This window comes from Gadus chalcogrammus, chromosome 4 (assembly GCF_026213295.1).
Source record: "Gadus chalcogrammus isolate NIFS_2021 chromosome 4, NIFS_Gcha_1.0, whole genome shotgun sequence".
NCBI lineage: Eukaryota > Metazoa > Chordata > Actinopteri > Gadiformes > Gadidae > Gadus > Gadus chalcogrammus.
The window spans coordinates 21,377,302-21,390,156 of NC_079415.1; the positions used below are offsets into that span (position 1 = coordinate 21,377,302).

At 40.6% G+C, this 12,855-nt stretch overlaps 1 long non-coding RNA gene across 1 annotated transcript; it reads left to right on the forward strand.

The window, feature by feature from the left end:
* Positions 1-10,367: 10,367 nt before the first annotated feature.
* Positions 10,368-11,889, forward strand: LOC130381226 (uncharacterized). Its single transcript, XR_008895353.1, has 3 exons — positions 10,368-10,479; positions 10,636-10,790; positions 11,171-11,889. It is a non-coding gene; the product is annotated as an uncharacterized LOC130381226 (long non-coding RNA).
* The last annotated feature ends 966 nt before the right edge of the window (positions 11,890-12,855 follow it).

Here is a 12,855-nt window from a genome sequence, read left to right on the forward strand (position 1 = left end):
AAAAAGTCACAGCTCGCATCAGTACTAGACAGCACTCGAAAAACACACAAAGAAAAAGGGTGTTTTGACTTCTACTGGTTGTCTTATTATTATGGGCGTCATATAGGATGAGGGCTAATTTAAATGTAACCTTTACAAGATGGTCAAATGTATATATTATAAATGGCCTATTGTTAACATGGGCTATTAACATGATTGATAAATGTGTCTCTTGTTTTCTCTGATTAATAATCTCTCTGTGTTTAGGACAATTCTGGAGAAAATAGGCCTGCAGGGGAATGTGACTCCCCTGCAGGCAAAGAAAAAATGGGATAATTTAAAAAAATAAAATAAAGTATGTACAGGTTATTTTATACATTATTTGTTTTAACCATGCAAGTTAATAAACACTTTTGCTGAAATTTGTTTCGATACTGCTGTTGTTGTTAACTGCCATGATTGATTTCCTCTGCCTTAGGATTGCAAGTATCCAGGGTCAGGAGAGGGTGTAGGTGGGAAACCCGCTGCTGCCACTTGGCCCTGGTTTGTCCTCATGGATGAGGTATTGGGACAGAGGCATTCCACCAACCCCCCTGTCCTAATTGCCTCCATCCCTGAGGACACACCAGGGCCAAGTACGGCAGTGGTGGATTTGGAGGTGGAGGAGAAGGATGAGGAGGAGAGCAGGTCCAGGAGGAGGTCCAGAAAGAGGGACAGAGAGGACGAAATGTTCGAATTGATTAAAGAGGACATGAGGCTGAACAGGGAGGGAGAGGAGAGAAGAGCCCAGGAGAGCAGGGAGAGAATGGACCGTTTTTTTTCAATTTTGGAGCGTATTGCTGACAAATAATTTCAGTTCTGTTAACATTGTTTATTATTATTATTTAACTTATTTTACTATTTATTATTTAACTTATTTAACTATTTATTAACTAACTTTTTTATTAACTATTTATTATTAACTAATTTATTTGTATAAAACTTATAAAACATGTATAACACAATAAAACTATTTACAACAAAACATTCATGTGACTATTTACAACAATTATTATAAAACTACTATATAAACTTATATATATATACTATATACTTGGAAAACTACTATATACAAAAACATAATGATTCAGTAGAGCAGGGAGCCCCTGGTGGTGCTGCTGGACCCGGATGGGCTGCCACATTAAAGACCCTGGTGTCTCCTGTCCGTGGGACATCCAGGGTTGGTCTCCAGAGTGTACTGGATATGCCTCTCTCCACTGTCCACCGCACCGAATGGGTTTGCAGGGCTGACTCAATCGACGGCTGCCATGTCACTAAAATATATTTGGAAAAGGGCAAGAATAAGAGTGCATACTAAATACTACACAACCTTATTTTGACAAAAGAAATCGGGTAAAACTATTCTGCAAAACATTTTAAATAAATAGAAATAGCTTTTCAATTATATTACTTGCCTGTATATATTGGTGGTCAGGGGGGGCCTCCTCCAGGGCAGACACCTCTGCAGACAGCTGGTCCCGCCAGGAAGCACCACTGACTGCCTCCAAACCATCGCCCCCCTCATCCTCCTCTACATCGTCCTCAAGCTCATCCTCCTCCTCCTCTGGGGCCATGATGTCATCGGCCCCAAGGCAGATGTTGTGGAGGATGGCACATGCTGTTATGACCTGAAATGGTAAAGAAAATGATAAAATAAATATAAATATACTTTGTGGCGAATGGCCACCACCTCCTCAGTGACCCTGTGGACGATGCGGTGGACAGTGGAACGAGGCATCCCGAACACTCTGGAGACCACCCTGTATGATGTCCCACTAGCCAGCCAGAATAGAAACACCAGGATCTCAATGGTGGCACCCCATCCATGGCTCCGCTCCTGGCCGAGAAGGTCCAGCAGCACTGCCAGGGCCTCCCTGCCCAATCGGAAATCCGTTTTGGTGTCCTGGCCATTAAAATAACGGTCCAGGACAGGAACCGTTGGATTGATCCTGCAGTACACGGGTCTGGGCTGTTTAGTGAAAGAAACAGAAGTAAAACTGTTGAACAATAGCTGGATATTAAGTGTGGAGAGTTTAGATAGATAATGCTTAAATATATATCTATCTATCGTTATCTATCTATGCAATAGTTATATATATATATATATATATATATATATATAATATAGTTAATAGTTATATATCAATCTAAGTTACTCAACCTTATTTAGCTGATTAATGACAGAAACATTTTTTTATATTAATGTAAGGTTGAGACTATTTTAAATATGTAGTTATATTGCTGGTTAAAAGTAAGGTAACACAGCTTTACCAATCTGTGGTCGTCTCTTGCTCGGAGCCGAAGATATATCCCCCGTCGGCTCCGGCGGTGAGTATTCCCCAACTCCTCCAATAAAAGATAAAAGATAAAAAATAAAATTATAATTTCTGGCTCCATTTTTGTTGGTTTCTTTGTAGGTTTATTGGGTTTCTTTGTTTTGTTTTTTCGCGCTGTCCGGTATAACTTCTGTTTACTAACAGGTCAGGGGCCGTATTCACAAAGGATCTTAGGGCTAAAAGTAGGTCCTAACTGGCGAATTTAGGAGTAACTCCTAAAAATAATGGGCGTGTCACTCTTAAATTTAGGACTCCTAACTTTTTTCACTAAGAGCAATTCACAAAGTATTTTAGGACTAAAAGTAGCACCTAAGTCTAGGAGAGCTTAAAAGTCCTCAAGAGGACTCCTAACTCAGTAAGACCTATTCACAAAGAATCTTAAAATGCCTGCGAGACGAAATGTTAGGGTATTCAACTTATTGTGGAGTTAATGCGCAATGCAATAACATCCCCGACTAACAGGAATAATCCGATTAGTCCCGAAATAAAATGTTATAAAAATTATAAGTTATAAAAATATATATATAACTTATAAAAAATAAAAATAATTGCGCCATCAAAAGACGAGGACGTGTTCGTCAATAGGAAGAAAGTGCATTCCATCAACACTCAGGTTGTTTTTGATGCAAATTTTAACATAGCCTACTGGATGTTGTTGCAAAGTGGCCTGGATCTTCAGTTTGATTCGCGCATTTTAATGGTGAGCGGTCTGAGGCAGCTTTTTGAGATGTAGGAGTTGGGTGTCACTTGCTGGGTGACAGTGACTATCCATGCAAGACGTGGCTCTAGACACACCCTACCTCAATCCACAACCGGGAGCACAGTTAAAGTGTAACATGTAAGTGATTACGCAGATTACGCTTAGTCCTATGCGTAAAACACATCGTATTGGCTCTTTGCGAGCACACAAACATACACGAAATGTTGTGGAGAGAGGAATTGGGCAGATGAAACGTCGGTTTCATGTCCTCCACGGCGAAATACGCCTCACCCCAGAGAGGGCAAGCACAGTAATCACTGTATGTGCCATTCTACACAACCTTTGCAAGCGGAGGAACATTCCACAGCCAGACGATGATGATGATGATGATGATGATGGCGATCAACATTACAAGGAATTTGGCCGTGTGGAACCGAGTGGACTGGCATTTAGGGATCACTTTGAAAACACATTTTAGGTAAACACCTTGGCACAAATCAGTCAACACTTGGGTAGTTCTCTGTAACATTTATTTTCTTTTAGATTTTACGTATTTTTATTGTTTGCTTTCTCTCTCTCTTGAACGTGCAGGCTACAACGTCATTATCGTGGTCTGCACAAAATTGTCATCATGCGTGTATTCTGCTAACTGCACTATAACTACTTCATTTCGGAATTCATTTCTAGCCTAGGCTATTTCCTTGTTTTTCGGTGATTCAGTGGGCTCGTCTGAACAACCAATCACCGAACTGACCGCTTCTAAACTCGTGCACGAGAATTGACGTAATCCATAGCAACGGCGCGTCACTCTTAGTTCACTCTTTGTGATTTATCCTTAGTAAGAGTAGGTCTCAGCGGCTTTGTGAATAACTTTTAAGAAAAAACTCCTACGTAAAATGTTTTAGCGCGAGTTAAGAGCACTCCTAGCGGTAAAATAAAATGCTTTGTGAATACGGCCCCAGGTCAGCTGTCCGGAAATGCTCCGAAAGCTAGACCGTCCCATTTCTTCGGCCTTCGGAGTGTCCTTCGCGATCTACGTAGACCGCATCCTTCGAAGGACGCGGTCTACGAAGGATGCGTCCTATGAATTGGGACAGTGTAATCCGTTTGGCTGGAGCAATGAACTGTCAGATTTTCATGCGTTACGGGTAGCTATGTTAAAGGCCACATGGTTTGGCGGGTTTTATTATTCAATACCAATTATACCACACAGGAAATTTTGAAGAGTCAATTTTACTCAATTGAGTAAAATTTTACTCCCAAAAAGACAGTATTTGGTCCCAGTCCAAAAAGAGTAAAATTTACTCTCGTCATAGAGTTATTTCTATTCTATCTAGAGTTCATATTTTACTCCACAAGATTAAAATGTACTCAATTTAGCATAAAGTGAGAACAACTCCAACACCATTTCACTCAATACAGAGTTGTATTTTACCCTATACAGAGTAGTAACTGCCTCAAAATAGAGTTCCAATTATACTATTAATTGAGTTGTATTTTACTCTGTACAGAGTAGTAACTGCCTCAAAATAGAAGTCTAATTCTACTATGACTAGAGTTCTATTTCACTCAATAAAGAGTTGTATTTTACTCAATTTTGTTTTTAATAATGATAACTCTGGATTAAAATGTTTGAAATAAAAAAGACCAGAAACTGAATATTCAACAATGCACTTTTATTTTTCTTAAATGCATATCACATGCACTGAGCACCCATAATATATGAGGGGGGGGAAATGTCTTTCAGGGTGACACATCCCTATAATTTTTTGATAAAAACAAATAGAATATTGTAAACAGGTATGCACACTATCACCACAACATCAGTAGCTGCAGATAAGGCTGTAAAATATTGCAATTGCCATCAGCCCAGCCAAAACATATATGCCCAATTGGTGGGCCATCACAATTTGGACACAATGTGCTCTTTGAAATTGGGTCGATTAGATAAAACAGGAGAAAATAGGAATAAATTAGAATTTGAGTTATGGGCAAAGAAATTCAGAATTCCATTGTTCATCTCCAGTGCAATAGTTAGAGCTTAGCAATTATTTTATCACAGGAAACAGTATGGGACAATAAACAAACTTGAATCATCATTACTGTATGACATCTGCATATCGAATGCTTTGTCCTTCTGCAGTACACACAACTTTAAATGCATAAAAATGCTCATCCATACACAGTGTTTGGAGAGCAAATGTACACAACAGTAACCTCTCATCTTTAAGAACAACACGGTGGATTTTGTGAAAAACTGGCATCTCATTAAGCACTTTAAGACAAACAACTAAACCTGGACGATACATATTTCCATGGTGTTTGGCCCATCTAACATCCAACACCTTAGTGTCAAGTGATACCTGATGAGCCTCTGCTATCTCACAGCCCTTGTCCATCATGTTTAAAGCTAAATCTTCAGTTGAGGGGCCTTCACCAGGATCACAAGGTCCATGTGCTTTAAGATGCTTTCGAAACCCTGAAAAAGTACCAAAGAAACGAGAACAAGCAGGCTGACCACATTTCAGACGAAGTGTCTTTCCTGAACACAGTCCGTGGATCACCTTCAAGTGCTTAATTAGTGAACTGTCATTTGCTCGAGGGCCTTTGCAAATAAAACAAAACATCTCAAGGTGTCAAAATCAGTGCAGCATCCGAGCTCTCATCTCTTTGACCCTGGGATTCACCTTGGTGGTAGCAGTATCAATCTGATAAACTGAGGTTTGCAAGAAGTGGTAGACATTGGCCAGATCCCTGTTGTACGAGGTAGCGAAGACGAAATGAGCTTTAAAAAGCTCGTCAAAAGAGGCAAGACAATCTGGTGACTGACACGGGATTGCATGTTTGTCGATAACAATGAAATACTTGTGTGTGGCGCTCCTCTTGGTTCCCACAGCCAGTAGATAGGGTTGACGGCTCTCTGTGATGCTGTCCAGATGCCCTTCAATACTGGTCCCAGTCTGTGAAAAGAAAACTTAATCAGTCTTGCTATTAAAATGTATCTGTTGCAGTTTAGGGCCCAATCATCACCACCAGAATCACTTATTGCCACAAAATGCAAGATTTCAGCCTTACATTTTTTATTTTGCTAAATGTAAAATAAATAGATTTATTCATATCAGCGTATCTGGGGCTGATGGTGATCGATCTGTGGGGAGCCAAATCAGAGAAATATCACACGGCACTCGCTGATTACAGATGAGCATGGTCATCACATGATTTCACAAGAGTATAGTTTTAAGATTTAATATTACGGACAGAACAGTGAGCCCTTTTAAACTTTAATTAAACTGTAACATTACCTTGACGAATTTCACAAGGTGGTCAATGGCTTGTCTGGCAGAGAGCTTTCCTGGTCTCTTGTTGCTGCCATGAGGTGATGGTGGCATGAGGTGGATAAGGAGCAAGATGGAGGACATCTCACTGTCCCATCCTGAAAATACAAGAAAATTCAGAAAGACATTCTTACTAAAATGTTTATATTTTTGTTCCAAACCATTTCCTTCTTCCATTATTATTATTTCTTTAATTTGAGTGTACCATCTTCCAGTTCTTCTGTTGTGGTCACGGGTTTGTTCAAGGACTTTCTGCCTTTAGTGAGTAGGCCACTTCTCCAGGAACTTTGCAGAGATGTCATCACCAAACATCAGACTGAAATCCTGCACTATCTGCAGACAAGATGGAATACAGAAAACAACATGGCATATATTGTTAATAGGTGCACCAGAGCTGACCAGGAATGTGATCTGTTTAAGTCATTTTTCATTTCAGCTTGATTTTAATGCAAGGCATTCGAAGAGCAACATACCATTCCTGTGATGTCAAGAAATCTTGGAAAGGTGGCGAATATTTCAGAGGACTTCACTGGGTCATGAACCAATTCTTGGCGATGGATGAAGGTCTGTTTCATCTTCTCCTTGATGATTGCTTCATCAGTTGTATGCTTCATGAGTGCGATGGCCTCGCAACACTGGGTTTCTGTGGTTAGCCGATTTTCCTTACTGAAGGGGGTTCTGTCACCAGAATCTGGACCACCTGTAACAATGATCAGTGAACAGTGACCTGTAACAGTGAAACCACACCCTGATGCAATACTTGCTTTACTTCTCAAAATAGTTAAGCCACTTTCACCCATTACACAAACGGCCAAACGGCTTTTTGCTAAACCCCCTGCGATGCACATCACTGTAACAAAAAAGCACTATGCACATTAAAGATGAATTGAACATGTGAACTCATAAAAAAAAAAAAATCTAACACTAAAAAATCATGTACCTGTCAGTGGCTGAGGGTTTCTTTTCTGTTGTCCCTCTGAGGCTTCTTTTTGAAGCATTTTCACTCTCCATGCAAGAAATCCACCCCCATCTACTGGATTGTAATAATGCACCTAAAAACCAAGAAAGTGTTTATTTTTCCTCCTTAAAAAACGAACACATGTTCTTGTCTGGAGAATTGATGAAATCAAGGTCAACCAGTCTGACATCTGCTGTGTTCAACTTGTTGAGGTTAGGAGACAAGGTCAGCATTTAGAAATGTTAATAATTTGTTGCAATCTCACTCGGTTTTTTGATCAATACTAGAAGGAATGAGTGAAGAGGTTAGACTTGTTTTATTTACTTACATAGCCCAAAGTGCCCTGGGGATCGGCCAGGTATGGAAACAAGGCAGTGATGCCCTTTGCGTAGATCCAAACAAAAGTACTCCTATGCCGATGCCTACTGCACTATAAAACCATAAATGTTAGGGTTGGATGTTAATTACATGACAACATACCCATGTTCACTCGCCATGTGTGCAACCAATATCTTCACCATGTCACGTCTTCTGGAATCTGTTAGGCTTTTTTTCCGAGCGTACTCTGTAAGGATCCTCTCTCCTCCAGGTTTCTCCCTCAGAATCTTTTCAATCATCTAAGTGTGACGGGAAAATAAAGAGGGGATTTGGTGGCCAATTACATTTACAGTGACAAAAATGTAAACCATGCCCCAATTTACTTGGCCATTTCCCCCCCCTTACCCCTTTTATCAGAATCACCATCTTGATCTCTCCATCTGCAAAGCTTACCCGAGCAAGACGAGTCAGGTCATCTGTTTCTTTGGCCAGGACTAGGCTGCAAAATGATGGTGTCATCAGAGTCCCCTTCATTTTCTACACTAGAGCTGAGAAAGGAGCTGTTGCTGCTGGCAACGGAGTGGCTTGTAGAGGGGCTCACTGATTCTAGCATGTTAACATAACGGGTGTGATTATAATAACATGTCATTATTAAGAGGGGATCATCTGTGATAAGAGTAATGTAAAAGATCACAATAGATTAGGATGGATCCACACACCAAGCTAGTTATTCCTCAGATGCTTTTTAAGTGTCTGAAGAGGCATGTTTATTCAAAATGTCATGCAACGTGGATAAGTCTCTCTTTACTATGTTGCATTACAAGGTTAGGACTAAATGGATTATAAGACTCCAAGTTAACAAGTGACTCACCCTCAAAATCTGAGCCCTTGGGCAAACAGACTTCAAGCAAACCCAGGTCTGGTTTCATTACAAGAAACGCAAACGCGTCCTCGTCAACTTCAGTGTTCAAATCATCATAGACTTTTAAGTCCAAGGTAGGAATTTCAAATTTCTTGGAAACTGAAATCAAAAAAATATTGCACAAGATTCATACTGTTGTGCAATTCATCTTATTATTATAGGTCACATCTGTGTCACTTCACATCTGAACCACTTAAAACAATGATTTTATAAGTTTACGAGTGCAATGCTATGAGCTTGCAAATCTGCATTTTATTTCTTATTTTTAATCATGAAGATTTTTGCAAATCTAGAATATACTTTTACATCAAACATTACCTCAAATCATTCATTTTCTCAGTGTACACGAAACATTTAGAGATGGGGGTTCCAAAATCAAATACATTATACCTCTAAGGGTCCTTGACGACCACAATAATAATAAATATAAGACATCACCACTAATTTACACATGACACCCAGTAGGCTGTGCAGTTTGTTTCACTCACCACACTCCAAAAATGATTTGAAGGTCAGTTGCCCTTCATAACAAATGTATTTCTGGCGCTCTCGGTACTTCACTCTTACAGCATGCATCCTTTACGGGGAAAAAAAGAAAGATACTAACATGATATAGAGCACAACAATTCATGCACTGAATGCTACAATTAGAGTATTACAAAAGCCCTACCTACAGGTAGACTCGATAGGTCGGTGTAAATGCCTCAATTCAGAGTAAAATACACGTGTCAGGCCCCCCCTTCCTGCCCTCGGGGTCCGACCGGGCCAAGTTTCGGTGCGGAGGTCCCAGTTAGGCCCTAGAATAAGGTATTAAAATTTCAGGGCGGTAGGACCTTCCTATCCCAAAAACTGTTTTTCCACCACATTCTGAACCATTAGGTCTTGCAGGCTACACTTCTGAGGGGCTTTGTCCAAATGACACTCCATTTGGGAAAACTCTTTTTCTCTAAGGGCTAGAACTCCAAATCTCGGATATGTCGTTCACGGGGCCCCGGGAAATGTGTGTAAACATTTTATCATAACTTTTTGTCATTATTAAAGAGAGGCCTGATTCTCGGATATGCATGTTGGATGGCTAGGGTGTAGGTCTGGGAAGAACTTCAGGCCAAAATCTTGCAAGCGAGCCGCTGAGTGAGTTGCAACGAGATGGAGCACTTGCTGAGTCATTTCCTGTAGTGCTGGAGCCACAGGTTGAAGCGTATGCGTCCTTTGAGACCCCCTTTGATATATAAGAGACCCTATACAGCTTACTTAAAGGTGACATATTATAGCTTTTTTTAAAGAAGTTAGATTGGTCTATGGGCTATACAAAACATGTTAAATGAAGTTCTTTGCACAAAATCACTCTCACATAAAGAGACTTAATCAGCTCTATTTTTGCCAGTTGCAGTCCCTGTCAGATTGAGCTGTTTTGGGCTCTGTCACTTTTATGCAAATTAGCTGTGGCTGGCCACACCCCATCCATCATACGTTAGTTTGGTCATTATCACACGTGAAAACGCTGAAAGCCATGGCAGCTAACAGTCAACGGCAGCAAACGCAACCGTATATATTTGACCCTGAGTCGGACCCAGAGCCAGAGGAGGAAGAGGAGCCACCTGCACAACCGCGACTGCAGCAAGCAGTTTCTGAATGGTTAGTCAACTTTTTTAATCGACTTATTTGTTGTTCAACATCACCATCTCTCTTTAGTTGACAGCTTACTGTACGATGTAGCCTATAACTATGTAGCCTAATGTTCCTTATATTTTGAAACATGCCATTTCTATACAATATTTTCTTGCATTTTAAACATTACAAAACTCACATTTGTATCATATAGGTGCACTTGTGGAAGTTGTGGGGCAATGCCAACTGAGGCGGAGAGTGTATGCTGCCAGGAGATTCCACAGGTAGCATTCCTTCGCTACATGTATTTAGCACTAGTTACCAACTATGCGACCATGATAGCACTCATTTATTTACGTATGCTAGCCACTGTCCTACCATTGCACAAAGTTATTTACTGATACGCTAGCACAGCACTCACCTTACATCATAACTTATAGGTCACACGACGTATGGAGCAGCTGGAGGGAATGCCCCAATGCGTGATCGACCATCCAGGGGTGTATCCAGTGTGCCTAAATGTTTATTCTCTACAAACAGCGTGCAATGTCTACAGAGCTGACCATGGGCCTTTACGGCTACGGGGAATAGAGCAGTACGTTTAATTTCTTATGTTTTTTTTTCCCTAGTATGTACAGTGTGACATATATGGCAACATACTGCATTTTTCAGCAAGCAGACTTTAGTCTTACTTTACTTGTGTTCATACAGTAGGTCACTAGCCTTACACTCTAATACATAGAATTGGACAATGCCCCAATACTGATTGCTTTCTTTCTTATGTATGATTACTATCTGCAAATACAGCTAGTAGCAAACATGCTCACACAACACATTTAGAAATACAAAAAAATATTTATTACACAAAGCAAAAATGGAAATAAAACTGATCTTTTCAGCCACCAGGAAATGTGACAATTGTACTTTGTCTGACAGAACTATTTCACTTACTAACCAATACAATATTACTTTTAGTCGTTACAGGTATCTTGCCTACAGAAACTTTGAGTTGGTGTTGGGGATTCCTTGGACGCAAAATAAGGGTTGTCATCCCGTCGTGTGTGGTCCAGCGTGTTCGTCGACAGTTTCCTGACAGCCAAGGACAATATGTGGGTTTCAGACTGCCTCCCCTGGATTGAAGCGAGACACATAGCTGGCGATCACCTCCTCCTTCTCTGGATGTTCGAACTCAGAACACAGGTCCGGAGGGATGTGGATTTTCAGAAGGTCATCCCTGTATGCTGCTGGGTCTTCAAAGACTGGCCCCATGATGAAGCCCATCAATACTTCCACACAGTGGCGATTTTGGTTTGGAAACTCTGGTGGGGCCCATGCAGGAAAATATTATAACGCAATCCAGAAATACCACATATTACTACCATCACAAAAAAAACAGTAGCAAGTGACAGAGGGGACCAAAATTGCAGCTGAATAATGCCATCACTCAAACGCGAATCTGACGACATATATTAGGCTATTATAGCAATAGCACCACCAAATGGCAGCGTTCAAGATCTCACAATATCAAAACTCAAGAAAACAACAACATGGCAACAATAAAAACACAACGGCGCACACCCTTTACACAGCAATCAATATACAAAGCCACCACTCACAATATACCAAAAAAATAAGAAGTATGGTTTAAGTTGCATTAAGTTTGCAGGCCACCATACTGTACAATTAACAATGAATCTAGCTTGATAGAGTGGTTGCCTATTCAGACCTGGATAATCCTGGGTGAAAATTTAAGTAAGTTTGGGCTAAGATGGTAATTACCTGTGCTTTAAGGACAGTGCTGCCTGGTCTCCTTTGTGTGGCTGAGGTGAAACACAAGCATTTTTTTCCGCTTGAACAACTCCTGGTTGAACAATCTATTCTTGTCCTTTCCCTCTTGAATAATGATTAAATCCGTCGGGCGATGTGGTCCCAAACGTTTTATCTCCAACTTCTGTTCAAGTGCTAAATCTCACATGAGACAGATACTCAACACGATTCATCATTTAATGAATGAAACGTCCATTTGTTGTTATTTACTGTAACAGTAACTGTAACAGTAACTACGTTAGCCAGCTAGCAAGATCAGATCGGCTCCCGCCGTAAACCCCGCCCTTTCTACAAATCAGCCAGTGAGAAGAGCTTTGGGGCACTAAACTTCTGGCCCCACCGCCGAAACAGAAGCGGGCGCTGCGCACGCGCTTGCTCGCGCAACAGCACCAGTTTTCTACACTGCAGCAGACGGGGCCACCTCGGCTGTGCCCCACCCAGCGGAAATGACGAGACGGAGCAACGAACTATTTCACACACAACTACTACACTACAACAATTGCGTTCATCAAATTAAAACTGCGGACATGTAATTAATTATTAACAATTAATGTATTATTAACTTATGCTCAATGACATTTTTGAAAAAAGAAAAGAAAAGTATAATCGTGCCCTGCACGGCAGCGTTCTCTGGTGGGGCCGTGCCCCACTGGCCCCTAATGCAAAGACGCCACTGCTTCCACATATTCTGTGCAATATTTGACAATCACAAACAATTATGTAAATATGTATAGTTTCTCAATTATTTAATTCTTAATTTTTTACTTATTTATTGTTTTATTTGGCGTGAAGATACTGAAGTGCAATAGTATGCAAAATGTACAGGTCTTATT